This window comes from Capra hircus, chromosome 24, assembly GCF_001704415.2.
Source record: "Capra hircus breed San Clemente chromosome 24, ASM170441v1, whole genome shotgun sequence".
Lineage (NCBI taxonomy): Eukaryota > Metazoa > Chordata > Mammalia > Artiodactyla > Bovidae > Capra > Capra hircus.
Genome location: NC_030831.1, coordinates 540009 through 559687, shown reverse-complemented (window position 1 = coordinate 559687; position 19679 = coordinate 540009).

Sequence of the window (19679 nt, the reverse complement as noted above, 5' to 3'; positions counted from 1 at the left end):
CCGGTTAAAGGCGTAGAGAGCAGGCCTGCTTCAGCTCGAGGCCAGCAGCAGAGCAAGCCTTTCTCCTGGGCGATCACCGGTTAAAGGCGTAGAGAGCAGGCCTGCTTCAGCTCGAGGCCAGCAGCAGAGCAAGCCTTTCTCCTGGGGCGATCACCGGTTAAAGGCGTAGAGAGCAGGCCTGCTTCAGCTCGAGGCCAGCAGCAGAGCAAGCCTTTCTCCTGGGGCGATCACCGGTTAAAGGCGTAGAGAGCAGGCCTGCTTCAGCTCGAGGCCAGCAGCAGAGCAAGCCTTTCTCCTGGGGCGATCACCGGTTAAAGGCGTAGAGAGCAGGCCTGCTTCAGCTCGAGGCCAGCAGCAGAGCAAGCCTTTCTCCTGGGGCGATCACCGGTTAAAGGCGTAGAGAGCAGGCCTGCTTCAGCTCGAGGCCAGCAGCAGAGCAAGCCTTACTCTTCTTCTGGGGTAATCACCGGTTAAAGGTGAGGGTTGGCTGTGGCTGTATCCTCACGTGCAACAGTTGCAAGGAACAGTCGCAGCTCCAGTGGGCTTGTCTTTCTCTGTTGACTGACTGGTCTAAGAAGTGAGGTGTAGCTTCAGGTACAGCTGGTCCAAAAGTCCACCAGATGATCTGACTGCCCCGCCATGGTCCGTCCTCCCTCCTGGATCCTGACTCCCTCCCCGAGGTGCGTCCTCTCTCCTGGATCCTGACTCCCTCCCCGCCGTCCATCCTCTCTCCTGGATCCTGACTCCCTCCCCGCCATCCGTCCTCTCTCCTGGATCCTGACTCCCTCCCTGCGGTGCCTCCTCTCTCCTGGATCCTGACTCCCTCCCCGAGGTGCGTCCTCTCTCCTGGATCCTGACTCCCTCCCTGCGGTGCGTCCTCTCTCCTGGATCCTGACTCCCTCCCCGAGGTGCGTCCTCTTTCTTGGATCCTGACTCCCTCCCCGCCGTCAGTCCTCTCTCCTGGATCCTGACTCCCTCCCCGCCGTCAGCCGTCAGTCCTCACAAGGGTCATGTGTGCACAGGCACATTCAGAGGCACAACCTGACTCTAAATAAAGCTTTTCCATTTTGAAACTGCTGCCCAGGACTTCCCTGGTGGTCCAGTGGTTGAGAGTCCGCCCGCCAGTGCAGTGGACAGCGGCTTCTGTCCCTGGTCTGGGATGATCCCGCATGCCTCGGGGCAACTAATTCCATGCGCCCGAACTCCTGAGCAGGTGCGTTCAGGAGCCTGTGCTCCGCAACAGTGAAGCCGTCACAACGAGAAGCCCGCTTACAGCAACGAAGACCTAGCACAGCCAACAGTAACTAAATACTAAGCATCCGGTCCTAAGATGCTGCCCAGGGAGAAAAGTTTTTAAGTGAAAAAGGGAAAAGGCACCCAGGGCAACGGTCACAGGTAGCACTTAGGGTGCCTTCCTGCGGTCATGTGCCCGGCCTTTTAAGATAAATCTGATTGTGACCTTACAACATAGACACTGAGGGCAGAAGGAGGCGAGGGCGACCGAGGATGAGATGGTTGGATGGTGTCACCAGTACAGTGGACATGAACTTGGACAGACTCTGGGAGATAGTGAGGGTCTGGGACGCCAGGGGGTCACAAAGAGTCAGACACGCCTTGGCCCCTGAATGACAACAACATCGACCATCAAAGATGGAGAAGGAAAATGGCTTCAGTCCACCAAGTCCACCCACATAAACATTTCAAAGCGGTTTTTTTTTTTAGTTTCTTAAACATGCTGTTTTTATAGAATTAATTTTTAGAGCAGTTTTAAACCTAGAGGACAGCTGAGGGGAAGGTTCAGAGCTTTCCCGTGCATCTGCCCTGCACACAGCCTCCCCCGCTGTCTGCTTCCCCACCAGACAGGACATTTGTACAACTGATGGACCTACATCGGTACATCATCGCCCAAGTCCACAGCTCACGTTAAAATTCCCTCTGGACATTGTATGCTCAGTGGGTTTGGACAGATGTGTAATGACATGTATCCATCACGATGGGTTCATTCAGAGGCTTTCACTGCCCTAAAAATCCTCTATGCCCCCCTGTTCATCCCTCCCTCCCTGGTCCCTAGACCACTGACCTTCTCACTGTGTCCATATTTTTTCCAGAAAGTCCTGTGGTTGGACGCTGGACACACAGGGCAGCCTTTTCAGGTTGCCTTCTTTCACTTAGTGGCGTGCACCTATGTCTCCTCCGTGTCTCTTCACCAATAACCAACGAAGGCGGGCTTGGAGAGACTTGGAGAGACACCCTGTTTCCTTCAAAAGGTAGTTCTCAGGAAAAGCCAGAGAGATGGAGCAGAGCGTGCTTGGCGCAGTTTGAAGACAAGCATGCCCGCCAATGCTGGTGCCTGGGCTTGTTTGGATCCTAATTCACACAAACTGAGCATGCACAAACACACAGCATGACAACAGAAACTTTAAATGTGAGCAGATGTGAGAGACAGATGAATATTGTTCACTTAGGCGAAGTGCACCTCTTTCCAGAGCCCCCTTAAAGAGGATGTCCTGAAATATTTATGATAAATGACATGATGCTGAGGTTTGCATTGGACAGTACAAGGCACAGCGGGAGAGCTGAGGCTTGGAAGGGGTGCGAGGTCAGCGCTATTTCCAGGAAAACCTCAAGTTCTGCCTACTTTGCGTGCGTTTGGAATGTTCTGTAATAAAAAGTGACAACACTGTGAACAAAGTCGCTCAGTCTGAGTCTTAAAGGTGCACAGAACAAGGCCAGTTGCTTTGAGGTAGACGGACGATTCTGTGGTCCCTGTACCCTCAGCTGCAGACCCACTGGCAGGCAGCCATCTCCCTGCTGTCTGCCTCCCGTGGGGCCCCTGGGCCTGAGGTCATCAGTGTCTGTGGCCCATGCTGGACACACCTCAGTGCCTGCCTTGTCCTTGAGACCTTATGGACCCCATCTAGACACATGCACGCACATGCCACGGCCCATGTGGGCTAGCACCGTATTCACAGGAGATGGCTTCCTCAGGCTCCGACCTCTACCAGCTGAGCGCCCGCCGCGGCCTGGCACCAACAGGGCCGCCTGAGTGCAGACAAAGGCCCCTCAGGATCCGGCCTTGGAGTCTGAGCTCCGCACAACAACGCAGGCTGACAAGGTCACCGGGCTGACACGCCACCTGAGAGGCCAGACCTAGCTCCAGAGCACTTTCTGGGCAGCAGCCTCTTGGCCCTTGCAGCTCCCCTGAGATGCCCACGTTCCAGAGAAGCAGGCCCAGATTTGAAGTCAGGGACAGCCTGGTTTCCTGCATGTGCTGCGGGGAGGGGAGCCCCTGGGACTCGCAGTCAGGACATATATATATTTATACATCTATATGCATCTAACGTATGTAGCAGCAGTTTCATTTCTGTATCAGAAAAAGTATACACATGAAACCCACACGCGTATGGACTTAACTGTTCGCATTTGCTGCACTATAAACACACACGTGTGTCGAGAGGAGAACAGTCCCCGGACCCGGCCACACGCAGAGCCAGGGCCGGGGCGGGGACGGGCCGGGTCAGCGGGGGCCCTGGCCCTCCGTGCAGGTCCACAAGCGCTCCGCTCCGCTGCTGAGTCACTCCGCCGGTGCCGAGTGGAAGAGTAGACGAGTGGACCCTGGAAACAGCTTGGCGTTGAGCTCTCGCCTGAAATTCCTCCCATGTGTTGGCTATACCAGCCCAAGGAGCATCCCTGGATGCCGGCAGCTCACGCCAACAGCACACCCTTCGACACCTGTGTTAGAAAGTGTGTGAGCTGGCGAGGCTGAGCCGGTGATGGGGTGACGGTACGGGGCAGCCCCTTCCGCCAAGGGGCCTGACCCTGCTGGACTGGGGCACTGACCCAGGTGGCCGGGATGACCAACCTCCAGGACAGCAGTTAGGAACCAAAGCATCTCCTGTGATACATTGCTTCACGGTCGGTTCAGAACATTCATTTTAATAACAGCACGGCCGTGCAGGCCGCCTGCACGTCCCTGTGCAGACGTTAAACTGCCAAGGTTCGTCATCAGTGATGCTCTGCGGCCTGTTTGGGGAGAGACCTCGGCTCTGCTGGTCCCTTTATGACCTCTTCAGCGTCTTCCTTCGTTTCACAGAATCAAATCAACACAGAGCTGCCTGGGTGCAGAGATGGGAGGCCCAGCCTCTGGAACCTGGCTGCACGCGGATGAGTCGTCTGGGAGCTGGTACGATGAGCCCAGGCCAGGGCAGCGCCGGAGACTGGTCCCGCAGGCTCCGGGTACAGCTGCCCCCTGCAGACCAGCAGCAGCCCGCTCACCCGGGTCCACCCTGACGCCAGACAAACCAACGCCGCCTTTGCTCTGATTTTCAGCTGCTTTAAATGCGCTCACCTACGCTTCCACGCAGACTGAGCAGACCTCAGGGATGAAGGGAAACCCCTCTGTAATGTGGTCACAGGGTGAGGTCCGCAGCCCACACAGAGGGGTGACCCCGGCCCCGACTGCAGACACTCACTCTCCTGGGTCTCGCTCCTAACAGTGACCTGGGGAAACAGGTGCTGCTGAGCACCAGGACACTGTGGGAATGGCCACCGTCAGGCTTGAATCACGCTGGCCTTCCCAGACCTTCCCCACAGTCTCCACGCAAGAAACGGCCTGCGGTTCATCAGACAGCAAATGTCCAGACTCTGGAGCCAAGTGAACCCCCACCACACACACAGACACACACACAGACACACACTCAGAGACATAGACACACAGACACAGACACACACACAGACACAGACACACAGACACACACACAGACACACATACTCACCCAGAGACACACACAGACACACACTCAGAGACATAGACACAGACACACACAGACACAGACACAGACACAGACACACACAGACACAGACACAGACACAGACACACACAGACACAGACACACACAGACACAGACACACACGGACGCAGACACACTCAGAGACACAGACACACGGACACAGACACACACAGACACAGACACAGACACAGACACACACAGACACAGACACACACGGACGCAGACACACTCAGAGACACAGACACACGGACACAGACACACACAGACACAGACACACAGACAGACACACACAGACACAGACACACACGGACACAGACACACACAGACACACATACACACCCAGAGACACACACAGACACACACTCAGAGACATAGACACAGACACACACAGACACAGACACAGACACAGACACACACAGACACAGACACACACGGACGCAGACACACTCAGAGACACAGACACACAGACACAGACACACACAGACACAGACACAGACACACAGACAGACACACACAGACACAGACACACACGGACACAGACACACACAGACACACACGCAGACACACAGACATACACAGAGACACACACAGACACACAGAGACATAGACACAGACACACACAGACACAGACACACATACACACACAGACACACATACACACTCAGAGACACACACACACAGACACACACAGACACAGACCCACAGACAGATACACACAGACACAGACACACACACAGACACAGACACACACACACACACACTCAGAGACACACACAGATACACACTCAGAGACATAGACACACAGACACAGACACACACAGACACAGACACACAGACGCACACACACACTCAGAGACACAGGCACAGACACAGACACACACAGGCACACACACACAGACACACATACACACACGCAGGCACGCACTGCGCCCTGGCTGAACACACCACACGCATGCTCTGGGCTCGGTTTGCAGCCACGTTCTGGGCTCTGCCTCCCCCACCTACCGATCCGTCCCGGCCCAGGGCTGGGCACCCGGGGCCTCCCCTGAGAACTGTCCTGTGCGTCTCCCCGTGGGCAGCCCCCTGGGTGCACGCTGACGCTCCATAAGGGACGGGGCTGCTCCCTCTGGGCTCTGCAGCCACTGCCCTCGCTGCCCTCCAGCCGCACCCTGTCCAGGGCAGAGCAGGGGCATCTGCTGGGCAAGCGGGGACCCCACGCCCTCCCCCCCATCTCCTTGGGAACAGGGGTGGGACAGCGGCTGAGGGTGAGAGCAGGGTCCACCTCCAGGGAGGCCCATGGAGGCCTCTGGGCCTGAGGACGCCCTGCAAAGCCCCAGTCTCATCGGGGTGTGCCCACCTGCCCGTCTGCTCCTGTGCTGAAGGTAGAGGCTCGGGAGCTTTCAGTTACGCTTCGGCTATATTTGGAAGGCGTGCAAGGCGCAGCACACCATGAGGGCTCTTTCTGTGTGCTTCATAGCATTTGCCTTCTAGGACCTGCTATTACTCGAACCAGTGGGCTGCTGCATTTCCTTCTCAAATCTACATGCTCAGCTTTCTAACGTGGCCAGTGTCCAACCTGACAAACGAGAGGAGTCTAAAGCTAGCAGCACTGGGTATTTTTCCTCCCTGCTGAACTGTTTCTCTAATTGCGTGGCTGTCTTGGAGGCCTTGCTGGGCCATTGGAGGAGGGCTGGGAGCCTTCAATCACTGCACGGCGCCTCCTTGGAAAGCTGTGGGGCATCTTTTATTTTTGGTTCTGGTAATCTCTGGTTCGTAGGTGTTGACGGATGGGGAATTTTCCAGTCACTCCACAGCAAATACAGGAAAATAAGCGAGCAGGGCAACCCTTCAGATGCTGGGTCCTGCCTTTGGAGCCTCGGTGATGCCATAATGTTCCCGAGACATGTTGGTGTCCACCAAGGGCAGGTTGGCCATGGACGCCCCAGGGCCACTGACCCTCAAGGCCATGAGGAGCTGGCCTGGCTAGGATGGGTCCCTGAAAACCACTTGCAGGGACACATGAGTGTCCACAGTTAACCTGAACAAAGTGACAAGTCCTGGGCAGTTTCAAAGGCAGCACATGTTGGACGGCTGTGTTTAGCGTCACTGGTGGGTGGTGCGGCTGTGGGCTGGGAGGGGCTGGCCCCCGTCCTCTCAGCCCTGGTCTCTGCCCCTGTGGCGCTGCCCCCAGTTCCTGCCCTGAGGTCGCTGTGGGAGCCTCACTCCATGGTGCTTGGGAGGTGGGGGTGGGCAGGGGTTCAGGGCTCCAACCAGGCACCCGGAACTGCAGGCTGAGCCCAGGGCTGGGGTCCCAGCAGACCCCCGTCCAGGTCACCTGCAGGGACGCACACACCTCTGCAGGACGAGAGGCGTCCCCAGGGGGTCGCTCGCCTGCCGTCAAGTTAGGGCCCACCGCTTGGTTCGGAGCTGGCTGGGGAGGTGGGGGCGGTAGGGGTGTCCAGCTGAGACTTGGTGGGAGCGCTTAGAGGACCTTCCAACGTTCTTCACGTAGGTCTTTCCAAAAAGTGACTTCCTGTCAACACTTGTTACCTTGCTGTCAAAGAGTAAAGCTTTATACCCAGAGCAGACTTGGAATCAGCACCCTTGCCTGTTTCCAAGAAAGATTTTTACTCACAGTTCCTCACCTGGTAACTGTATTTCCCACTTCTGATAATAAGTGGGGAAGTTCACACCGTGGGCAGGGGAAGGGGCACACGGGGAGGGAGCAATCTGAAGGACAGTAGAAACACCTGAACCAGCCTGAGGAGCATCCCCTCACCCTGTCAGCATTGCCTTTCACTGTGCGCCTGCTTCACCGTGACATCACGCGGGTGGTGGCGTCACACTTGCGATGACATCACTGAAGGGCGTCCCACAGGACGGGGCCCATTACCTGCTCCTGAGACCCCAGTCCAGACTCCCTCAGGGGGAGACGTGGCCTCAGCGTCTGAGTCACCAGCTCCTGTTCCCAAGAGGATCCCAGAGTCACCCCACCTCTCTATCTTGCAGTCACGGCCTCCCCCTAGACATGGCACCCCAGGTGCCCAGGGCCCACCACTCCAGCCTGTTTCATTGAGAAATGGCTCTTCTCCCCTTTCATTCAAATGTGGAGCCTGCCCCTGGGTCTGCCCTGCAGATGTCCCCGCAGGAGGGGCTGGAGCGATGACATGTCCCGGGGTCTGCGGCTGGCACACCAGCCCATCAGAGAACTCTCTCTGCATCCAACAGGTCCCAGCTGGGTGCTCAAGGAGAAGGGTGCATCCACAGAAGGACCCCCTCAGGCTGGACGTGAACACACAGGAAGCTGTCCCTCTCAGGGCTGTGCTTTGTCCCAGAGAAAAGACACAGATGGTGGCCGGGGGAGCCCGTGGCAGAACCGGCACCCCAACCTCAGGGACTCCGTGGTCCCGAGCCCTCGGAGGGGCAGCCACACAGGGCGTGTCCCGGGACGTGCCCCGAGCCGGCGCCCACACTCACCTGTGGCTCGGGCACTGGGCACTCCTCTCAGGCTGGGTTCTTTTCTGTGGATGCACTGACTGCCCACCAGCGGAGCGGCCAGCCCAGACTGGGGCAGGGCCTCCACTTCACCCCAGCACCCTGGCCATGAGCATCACGCCTGGTGGTGTCCCTCTGCAGCCCAGCACCAGTGGGCCCGGGTCCAGTGTGTCCACGGCCAGCTGAGGACATGCTCACTGCGCTTTGGTTTGGTTTTCCACGGCCTGTGCGTTTCCGGACCACAGTTGCTCCTCTGAAATGGCAGGCCGGGTCGGGCCCCAGGCCTGCAGGAACCTGAGCATTCGCTCCACCGCTGAGCAGACTGGACACAGCCTCCCAAGGAGGGTGTCACAACGCAGCCTTTCTGCTGTCTTCACCGAGCTTGCAGTTGCAGACCAGGGTCACAGGTCACCGGGGCTTCTCCTGGGCCCTTGAGGGAAAAGGACCCTAGGTCAGGGGACTCGCAGGAAGTGTGGCCCCTCGGGCGGCCTGGGGACCGGTGGGACGGCTGCGCACAGTGGCCGGAACGCAGAGGCCTCACGCCCACTGCCAGCCTCGTCGGAGCCCTGGAAACACAGGGGCAGCGGGGCAAGGCCAGGCCACCCGGTCCCACCCGAGGCCCAGCTGCGTCCAAGGAGTGTTTGAAGGACAGCGACGCATCCGACCCTGAACTTCCCGTCTCCCTGGACACAGAGAAGCCTCCCTCGCAGGTCTTGCTCCTCAGGGAGCTGTTGCCTTGTAACTGGGGCAGAGGCTAAGGGAGGCCGCGGACCTTGGCAGGAGCACAGGGCCGTCAGGAGGCATCAGGGAGCCTTGGAGCGATGCGGACGTGTGGAGCGAGGTGCGTGCGGAAAGTAGGCCAGAGAGATTCAGCAAAGCCAGGGCGAGGGTGGCCTGCGGGCAGGTGGAGGAGGCTTGCGGGGGCCTCGGCCTCTCACCCCTGCCCCCACCCAGCGAAAGGGAAGCCAGCCCTGCTTCCGCAGCCCTCCTGCCTTCCTGCAGTGGCTTGTGGCCTGGCCAGGCGCTGGCTCACCAGGGGTCGGGGGCAGCGGCTGGCTTTGCCCACCTTGGAGGAGACACGTGTGACCAAGGAAGTGTGTGCCAGTAACCTGAATGCCTGCACAGCCACCCCTGTCTGCTCACACAGCCACACCTGTCTACTCACACAGCCACACCTGTCTGCTCACACAGTCACACCTGTCTGCCTGCATAGCCACACCTGTCTACCTGCACAGTCACACACCTGTCTGCTCACACAGCCACACCTGTCTGCCTGCATAGTCACACACCTGTCTACTCACACAGCCACACCTGTCTGCTCACACAGTCACACCTGTCTACCTGCATAGCCACACCTGTCTACCTGCACAGTCACACACCTGTCTGCTCACACAGCCACACCTGTCTGCCTGCACAGTCACACACCTGTCTGCTCACACACCCACCCCTGTCTGCTCACACAGCCACCCCTGTCTACCTGCACATCACATCTATCTATAGGTCCCCCAAGACACTGCCTGGTGGCGAGTTTCCCCCGAGAGGCCCAGCTGCAGCTCCTGGGTGTGGCAGGCTCCCTGTGCGTCCCAGGCCTCGAGCTGATGGCCCCTGCTTCACATGTTGTCTCAGCCCTGGACCCCACAGGGCGCGAGGGCGGGGGCTCGGGGCGATTCATCCGCAGACACACAGAAGGGTGCAGTGCTGGCAGCTGCAGCTTAGGAAAGATCTTAACGGAGCTGGAAATATTCAAGTTGGAGAAGGAAGAAGACGGCGCCTTTGTCACCCGGAGCACACCTACTTTTAGCTGCTGCAGCTCCTGTCCTTGAGTTCGGGGCTTGGGAGGACCGCTGCGGGCCGTGGGCAGCTGCGCAGGCTCCCAGGGCGGCCCCTGACGTGGTGACGCATCTTTCCCTGTTTCCTCCCATGTCCATCTTCGTTCCTCTCAGTCAGCCCTGAAACTGGGAAAACAAACCAAACTTTGCAGCTTCTCCTGCTCTAAGCTGTATGAGACTTCGGTAACCTTTCCTTTCCTGTGAATGAAACGGGACCAGACAAGCTCTGAGATGAAATCCAAGCGACTCACAGCCCCTTCCGGCCCTGAAAGCAATTTTCTTTCTTGGTTTAATGGAGAATTTGGGGTGTGGACACTGTTCACCACGATGTTGCTCGCCTGGGGACACTTGGCCTTGGTTAAACCACTGGGGGTCCCTGGGATCTCGCGGGGGAGGAACATGCTGAGCCCCCTCGGGCACAGAGCCCCACGGAGAGCCTCCACAGATGCTGAGGGAGCATGGCCTGGACTGCCTTCCCGTGACCCCAGCCTGATGCCCCAAGAGCGCGTGCCTATGGACACAGCGACCCATTTCAGGGCCAGACCGGCCCCCGCCCCCGGGAGCGTTGTCAGGACTTTCTCTCCCCTCGGAGCCCTGAGTGGCCTCAGTCCAGGCGCAGTCCTGCCAAGAACAAGCGGAGGGGTGGGCCAGGGATGCAGGGCCCGACCGCATTGCGCACAGCCTCAGCTCAGGTCCTTGGCCGTGAGAAGCGAGGTATGGGTCTATGCCAGCCCACCTGCTAACGCAACAGCTGTGTCTGGGGAAGGGGCTGCCTGAGTAAATGAAACCTCAAGGCCTCAGTGTGTTCAGTCCAAGCCCATATTCTCTGATCAGATCTGAAGCTGGAAACGTGATCATAACTCCCCAAAAGGATTTGAGGTTGGAAATGTGACTTTCTAGAAATTCACACTGAAGGCCTGTCTGCTTCGAGAGGTAAGGAATGTAGCCCTCGTGATGCGAAGAGAGCTGGTCAACCACTTTTGAGTGGGAAACTGTGCCTGAAGAGCCCCCAGCTCGACTCTCAGACGGGAAACTGGGAGCCAGGGCCTCCAGCCCCGGGGCCACAGCAGAAGCCAGTCCAGCCCGAGGGCACGCGGCCCTGCCCGTCCTTCACATGGGGCAGGGGGCTCCCTGACAGCGGGGCTGTCCCTCAGGACGGCAGGCGGGTCCTCCCCACAGCGCCCCCACTCATTGGAGGGAGGAAACCTGGATGCCGAGCCCCTTACCAGCTCTTCAGCCACGGCCCTGCAGCCTCCACCCGTGTCCCCGCTCCCTCACCACGAGGCCCCCAGGCCCCAAGCCGGCAGGGCAGACACAGACTCTCCCCAGAAGCTGGGGAAGCGCATCACCCGTCAGCCTGGCCCTTCTCTGCTTTGGGGCTCACTGGGGCCACCCTCCTGGAGGGCTCCTCCCATCCCAGCCGCTCCCAGACAGACTGTCTGCCAGGCGCTCACACCCAGGGGCCAGCCCCAACCCACCCACAACAGCGCACATTTCTGAATCTGGGAGGGTCCTCCCCTGGGATAGCAGAGGGGGCAAGGAGGTGCGGGGCAGGGGGCAGCGGCCAGCTCGGGATGGAGGAGCCCCAGCAGTTCCCGCGGGAAGTGCTATGTCTGTTCTCTGAACGCACACGCCAGTGCCTGCCACTTGAGGCTCACACACACTCACACACCCATCTCAACCATGCACAGGCACACGGACTGTCCCCAGGGCTCTGGGCCTGTCCTTGACACTCCTAGGAAGCTGACCGGACTCCTGGTCCCCAGGAAGCACGGACTGTGCTCCCTGCTAGATGACTCGGCGCGTTTCGTCCCCAGGGAAGGCACTGCGCCCCGGCCGTGTAACCACCGTGGGCGGCCTGTTCCCTGGTGGCAGATGCGAGCAGGACAGCCACAGATGGAAGTGTTGTCAGAACTGTGGGAACTCCTTGTAATTAGTATTGGGACTTGTTATTCCTCAGCAAAGAAAAAGCCCAAAGCCAGCACAAAGCACAAACCTCGCATCCCCACCGGGGTCTTGGTGGAGGCCAGGAGCCACGTCGCTGGTCGATAATTAAAGACCAGACAGGCTGAGGCACCCACCTCAGAGGCTGTGAGGATGAATGTGTGCAAGGGAGCCCATAGCAAGGGTGCGGAGCTGAACACTTGTCCAGGGAAAAGTCCAATGGACGGGCACTTCTGCCTGAAATACAGCACCTCCTTACAGGCCATGATCATGCTGAGTGTTGGGGGCAATGGAGCAGAGATTTAAGAGGAAAATACAGGAAAACGGCCCACATGCAAGATGAATGGCAGTCAGTCCTCTGACAGCGGGAGTGAGAGTCCAGGTGAGGCCACAGGCAGGTCTGATCTCAGCAAAAACAGCACCTGGGTGCCTGGACACCTGGGCACGTGGGTGGACCTGGGGAGCCAGCTTAGGCAGAGGCACTGATAGCAGCAGCATTTACACACAGACAAGGGTCACAGCGCTGAAGGTGGCTGCACTTTCTGTATTTGCTCGCCTGGCTTTCAGTTCCGAAGCTCTAAGCACCATCCTGGTGAGGAGGCGGCCGAAGCAGCTGCGGAGGGTGCGGGGGCGGTTGCAGCCTGGCCTGATGGTGGCGGCCGCTGCCCTCTGAGGGTGAGGAAAGCACGGTCAAGGGCGGCTGGGAGGTCGCTGCTCTGGCAGGTGTGTTTATTTTTGTCTTATCCACCCTGCTGACCCTCCTCTGTGTCTCCTGTGCCGCTCCTATTACTTGCTGGAAATCTCTGTCTCTCCTGGCCGTTCCTGATTCATTCACTGTTATTTGGGAAGGAGGCCACTTTCACCCCAGGCTGAGGGCCACCTGCTGCCTGTTGCTAGTCCATCCAGAACAGCTCTTTGTTCTGTTGCATGTGCGTCTGTGCACGTGTGTGTGCATGTGTGTGCGAGCACGTGTGGTGGGGCTCGGGGCAGACTGCAGCTTCCCCCGTGTCTCGCTTCTCCTCACTGCTGTTCTATGACCTCAGCCACCATTGTTCCATAGACATTGGTGTGTGTGTGGCGGAGGGTGTGGGGGGCACAATGGTTTGTTCATGTTTTGAGAGGAAGAATTTAAAGCTCATTTAAAAGCTGAGTCAGGACAGAAAAGCCCCGGGTGTCAATATTCAGGCTCTTCCCATCTTGGGCTCTGCTCTCTGAGACGCCCCCGCATGTGGCTACCGCAGAACAGGGTGTCCAGCCCGGCTGCAGGGTGCAGGCGTGAACAAAGACTTGTAATTCGGGTGAACGTGAGTGGCGTGTCCGTGCACGGGACTAGCCCAGGTCTCTGCCCTGTTCACTAAGGCGAGAGTCGCTCATGCTCAATGGCTCAGGAGAAAAGCAAGTCCCATTCAGTCAGACCCTCACTCAGCATTCTGTACAGGGTTAAGCGATTTAAATCATTTAAAATGTTACTGCATCCAATCTGAGGCTGCTTCCAAGAAGTATGGCATGAGTGAAATTAAATATTAAATTTACAAGCACAAAACTGACAGAGGCAGAAAGATGCTGGCACCACCGTAGGTTTAAATTAAATGATGAGGGGCTCCTGAGGAGACCCCAAGGTGTCCTGGGGTCACAAGCTCTCACAGCAAGAGAATGCTGAGGAGTGTCATGAGAATCGCCCACTGAGAACAGATTCGGAAGTTTACGCACAAAGCGCAGCCAAGCAGGGCCCACAGCCTGGACGACACACGGGTCAGGAGAGGAGGACCCAGGCCTCCAAGGGCCTGGCTCCTCAGATGCATGGGGTTAAGAGAATTCAAACATGTGGGTCCTACCCCCTAACCGATGTCCGACTCTTTGCGACCCCAAGGACTGCAGCACACCAGGCTTCCCTGTCCATCTCCAACTCCCAGAGCCTACTCAAACTCATGTCCATCGAGTCAGTGACGCCATCCAACCATCTCATCCTCTGTCGTCCTCTTCTCCTCCTGCCCTCAATCTTTCCCAGCATCAGGGTCTTTTCCAATGAATCAGTTCTTCACATCAGGTGGCCAAAGTATTGGAGTTTCAGCTTTAGCATCAGTCCTTCCAATGAATATTCAGGACTGATTTCCTTTAGGATGGACTGGTTGGATCTCCTTGCAGTCCAAGGGACTCTCAAGAGTCTTCCCCAACACCATAGCTCAAAAGCATCAATTCTTTAACGCTCAGCCCTAAACCTAACCCTAACCCTAACCCTAACCCTATAAAGATATAGTCCAACTCTCACATCCATACATGACTACTGGAAAAACCATAGCTTTGACTAGACAGACTTTTGTTGGCAAAGTAATGTCTCTGCTTTTTAATATGCTGTCTAGGTTAGTCATACCTTTTCTTCCAAGGAGCAAATGTCTTTTAATTTCATGACTGCACTCACCATCTGAAGTGATTTTGGAGCCCAAGAGAATAAAGTTTCTTACTGTTTCCATTGTTTCCCCATCTATTTGCCATGAAGTGATGGGACCAGATGCCATTCTTCTTTTTTTGAATGTTGCATTTTAAACCAACTTTTTCACTCTCCTCTTTCACTTTCATCAAGAGGCTCTTTAATTCTTCTCTTTCCGCCATAAGGGCGGTGTCATCTGCATATCTGAAGTTATTGATATTTCTCCTGGCAATCTTTGTTCCAACTTGTGCTTCATCCAGCCTGGCATTTCACATGATGTACTCTGCATATAAGCTAAATAAGCAGGGTGACAATACACAGCCTTGACGTACTCCTTTCCCAATTTAGAACCAGTCCATTGTTCCATGTCTGGTTCTAATTGTTGCTTCCTGACCTGCATACAGATTTCTCAGGAGGCAGGTCAGGTGGTCTGGTGTCCCCATCTCTTTAAGAGTTTTCCAGTTTATTGTGATCCACATGGGCAAAGGGTTCGGTGTAGTCAGTAAAGCAGAAGTAGGTGCTTTTCTGGAACTCTCTTGCTTTTTCGATGATCCAGCGGATGTTGCCAATTCGATCTCTGGTTCCTCTGCCTTTTCTAAATCCAGCTTGAACATCTGGAAGTTCTCAGTTTAAGTGCTACTGAGCCTGGCGTGGAGAATTTTGAGCTTTATTTTGCTAGCGTGTGAGATGAGTGCAGTTGTGCGGTGGTTTGAACACTCTTTGGGATTTGCTTTTCTTTAGGATTGCCATGAAAACTGATCTTCCCAGTCCTGTGATCACGGCTGAGTTTTCCAAATTTATTGGCATATTGAGTGAAGCACTTTAACAGCATCATCTTTTAGGACTTGAAATAGCTCAGGTGGAATTCCATCACCTCCACTAGCTTTGCTCATTGTAATGCTTCCTAAGGCCCACTTGACTTTGCATTCTAGGTTGTCTGGCTCTAGGTGAGTGATCACACTATTGTGGTTATCTGGTTCATGAAAATCTTTTTTTGTACAGCTCTTCTGTGTATTCTTGCCACCTCTTCTTAATATCTTCTGCTTCTGTTAGGTCCATACTGCTTTGTCCTTTACTGTGCCCATCTTTGCATGAAATGTCCCCTTGGTGCCTCTAATTTTTTAGCTGATTGGCAAAACTGTACGGTGCACACGTTTTGGAAGGACCTCTGTTTCCTGGGTGAACCCCACCCTGTTTGTGAACCACAGGTTCAAGGAGATTCAGGCCTTCCTAGATGAAGGGCTGAAGCAGACGGCGTCCCTTCAGCAGATGGAGCCCCTGCGTGGAGCTCAAAGTGAGATGAGGAAGTGGAAGAAGAGAAGCACAGAGCAGGGGCGGCAGGCGGGGGATGAAACGGGTGAACAAGGGAGGAAAGCCGAGGCGGCTCAGAGGCCCATCCTCCTGTGGTGGCAGCATCTGATCATCAAAGCGGAGCACGGAGCGGACACAGGAGCCAGACGGCCACCCGCGGCTGGGGGTGGGGAGCGGGAGCACGGATCAGGGCTGTCTGTGGGAAATGCAAACTGAAGAGAACACGTGCACTGCGGCAAGTGCTCTGGAGAAAGAGACATCAGAGGCGAGAGAGGCGGGAAGAGAATGGCTTCCAAGTAGCAGCCGAGTGAACCAGGGAAAGGCGACTCAGGCTGGGGAACCACGACGGCGAGAGGGCAGGTTCCTCTCCATGCTCAGGCAGGGCGCTGACACAGGCCAGGATGGACACGGACAGGAAGAGAAAGCGAAAAAGAAAGCCAAGAACAGGAAGACAGAGAGTCACGTGTCTGGGAGGCTGACCGGGTCCAGGAGCTCTGCTAATTGCAGAGGGGACATGTGGACAGGTGGACAGATGGACACATGGACAGATGGACTGAAAGGGGGTCCATGTCACTAGGGGACGGGATTCTTTAGGCGAAGGTAGTCATGTTCTACCATCGGTTGTGACGTCTCTATAATTCTGTGAACAACCTAAAGCCCACTGGATCGCACACTTTACAGGGATAAATTGTGTGGTGTCGGAGTTCTTCTCAATTAAGCTGTTACCAAAAAAAGCAGACTGATTGTGTCATCTTGTTTTGAAAAGGAGCCAATAAATGAAAATTCATGAAAGTTAAATATAAATAGCTAGAAGAAAATAACTAATTTGGAAAATATTGGTAAAGAAGGGAATTCGACATCTACGTTTTAACAGCTTTCATTCCCCTCGTCACTTCCACCCTCACAGTAAACACTTTCCAAACATGTGGGTGCCAGGCCCCACCCGTGTGGAGGACAAGGAAGTAAAGATAAAAAGGCCCTGTGCAAGGGCCTTACTGCCTACTGAGACAGAGACAAGGAAATGCATGTCAACTTTCTGTTTCTTCAACGAAATGATTTCAATTACATTCACACCAAGGATTTTCTGCTAATAACATACCAGTCAGTATTTACTCATATGCAACTATAGTCAAGAAAGTGGGTTAAAATATATATGAAAGCCATTTTGGCCAAAGTATTTTGTAAAAGTAGAAAACTGGAGAAAACATAGATATCACACAATGGAGTTTGAGTTACAGTATGGTACCAGCCACATGATAATCATTTATAATTATGTTGGATCCTGGAAAACTTTGAAGATGCTCATATCCTGTTAAATACAGTGAACCAGGAGCTGTTATGATGCTATTTTTGTATAGAAACAAACAAAAACATTCTTACATTTAAAGGGTACAAAATGTTTTGGTACCAAAATAGGTTCCAAATAGTAACAGTGATAAAGTGTGGGTGATGGAGCTGAGAGGTGTAGAGATTTCTCGTTTTCTCTTTTGTGTTTTTCACAGAAGGTTACTCATGTTCTACAACGGGCATGTATTACATTCCAAAAACATTTTGTAAATGTTTGCTCCTTTCCTAAAACAGAAGCCACACAAAAATGCAAATGCATCAACCAGCAATGAATTTAATATTATTTAAGAAAAGCAGTGATGCACCATGTTCTGCAAGGAGGACATGGCAATCCACTCCAGTATTCTTGCCTGGAGAATCCCCATGGCCAGAGGAGCCTGACGGGCTACAGTCCACAGAGTCACACAGAGTCAGACATGACTAAACAAACGTGCAGGAAAAGTAATGATTCGCCATGTTTTTCAGCTTTGCCTCTGGTCTGTCCTGTGGACCAGCAGGCACTTTATAAAACACCAGCAGAGCTGGATCCCCAGACACGTGGCCACTGGAGGGCCAAACACCCGTATCCTGCCCTGGGTTCACTGAACAGCAAGACGCGGCAAGACAGTGTCCCAAAGGAAATAGAAAGTGTGTGCTGCCAGGGTTGTCCGGGCTAGGTAGAGTCCCTGGCACTGTGATCAGGCAAGGTCATTGTGGCTGGCACCAAACAGAGACAGAGCTCCGTGGAGCTCGCCTTCGAGCTCGCCTCTTTGGACAGTGTTGAGTTACCTCTTTCCCACTAGCTCAAGGCGCTGTTTAGTCAGTCATGACCCGCTCTTTACTGACTCCATAGACTGTAGGCTGCCCATCTCCTCTGTCCGTGGGATTTCCCAGGCAAGAATGCTGGAGTGGGTGGCCATGCCTTCCTCCAGGGGATCTTCCCGACCCAGGGGTTGAACCTATATCTCTTGTTCTGCAGATGGGTTTTTACCACTGAGCCACCCGGGAAGCTCAAGGTGAGGAAATAGCGAATGTGCTGTATGATTGGATGAAGCTTCTAAAACACCTGACAGGCTCACCAAAGAGGTTAGTAAAAGCTGACAAACAATTTAAAAGAAACAAATATATTGAACCTAGATTTTAAAGAACTGTGTAACTGAAAACCATAGGTCAGGAACCAAGAACAACAGCACCAGCAGACACTGCGGAGATGCAGATTCTCATGGACTAAAAACCCGGAGCTGGCTGAGAACACGCCACGGTGCCAAGACAGGCTAGCTGGTGGTTAGGCTAGATGAACAGAGGTGTGGCATCTGCGGAGGGAGGGGACAGTTCATCTGACTCTGCTCCTCACAATTACCCAGGACTGGAGACAGGCTCAGGGTCTGAAGGGGCAGCCAGGTGGCACTGGGTCTGGAAATTTCCCCCCATGAAGGGCAAGGGTCTTAGAAATTATACATGCCCAGCCACACACACCTATGTAACCCAGCTGTAGGGCACTCGCTGTGGCCGGACATGGCCCCAGACTTCCACGAGCCATCTTGTTTGCTTAGTTACTGTTTCGTGTCCCGCAGGGTCGGAGGGGTCTCTGTTACAGGGATCCTCCATGGAGTTCTGCCTCAGCAGCTACAACATCCATTCCTGGTGGACAAATGCTGCCCCCTCCCCCAACAGATTCTGCTCAGCTGGGCAGACTCTGCTAACAGATGGAGCTGCCCCAAACATGGGACAGTCAGCCACCACTTCCTGTAGGAGAGGCGGCCTTTTGGGGTAGAGAGGTGGCCAGCCCTCTCTCTGGCTCTAAGAAGAGCTTGGCAGGCTACAGTCCACAGGGTCTCAAAGAGTCAGACATGACTGAAGGAACTTAGCACGCACACACATGAAGAAAAAAACCCGTCCAAGGTCTCAGTGTCCAGGCTCAAGCCCGAGAGGAACATCCCCGTGTCCACGATGAGAGCCCCTCACAGAGGCCGCGTCAGGACCGGGGCGCAGTTCACAGGCATCTGGCAATGCCGGCCCCGGAGAGGAGGCTATTCCGGTGACCGACCAAGAGTCTCCAGACCCCACCAGCGGCCTTCCTCCGGCTCTGGCGACCACACCCACGTGGAGAGCCCCTCGTCTGCCCCTTTACCCTAAGGGCCACTTGGGCGTGTGGTTACGGGGGGCGCCGTCTGCGCCTCTGGAGCCGCCACTGTGCGTGAGGGTGGGCGCGTGTGCCTGCCGCGTCGGTGGGTGCAGTGCGCAGAGAGAGGTCTGCGCCTCCTATGCCCCCGAGAGCTCCTCCTGGGGGAACACGGCCCTGGGCTCCTGGCTCCCGGCCGGACAGACCGGGGGTCCGCTCGCCCTGGGGACCCGCGGCCGGGCGCGAGGGGGCGCCACGCCACCGCAGCGGATCGCCAGGGCCAGGCCGGGCTGGGGGCGGCGCGCGGGGCGGTGCCGGACTCCGCGGGCAGCGGGCTTTCGAGACGCCGCGCTCCGCCCGGAGGAGGCCGCCGGCCGGGCGAGCGGAGCGGCAGCCAGCCGAGTCGGGCCCCGAGGTGAAGTTGCGTGCGCGGT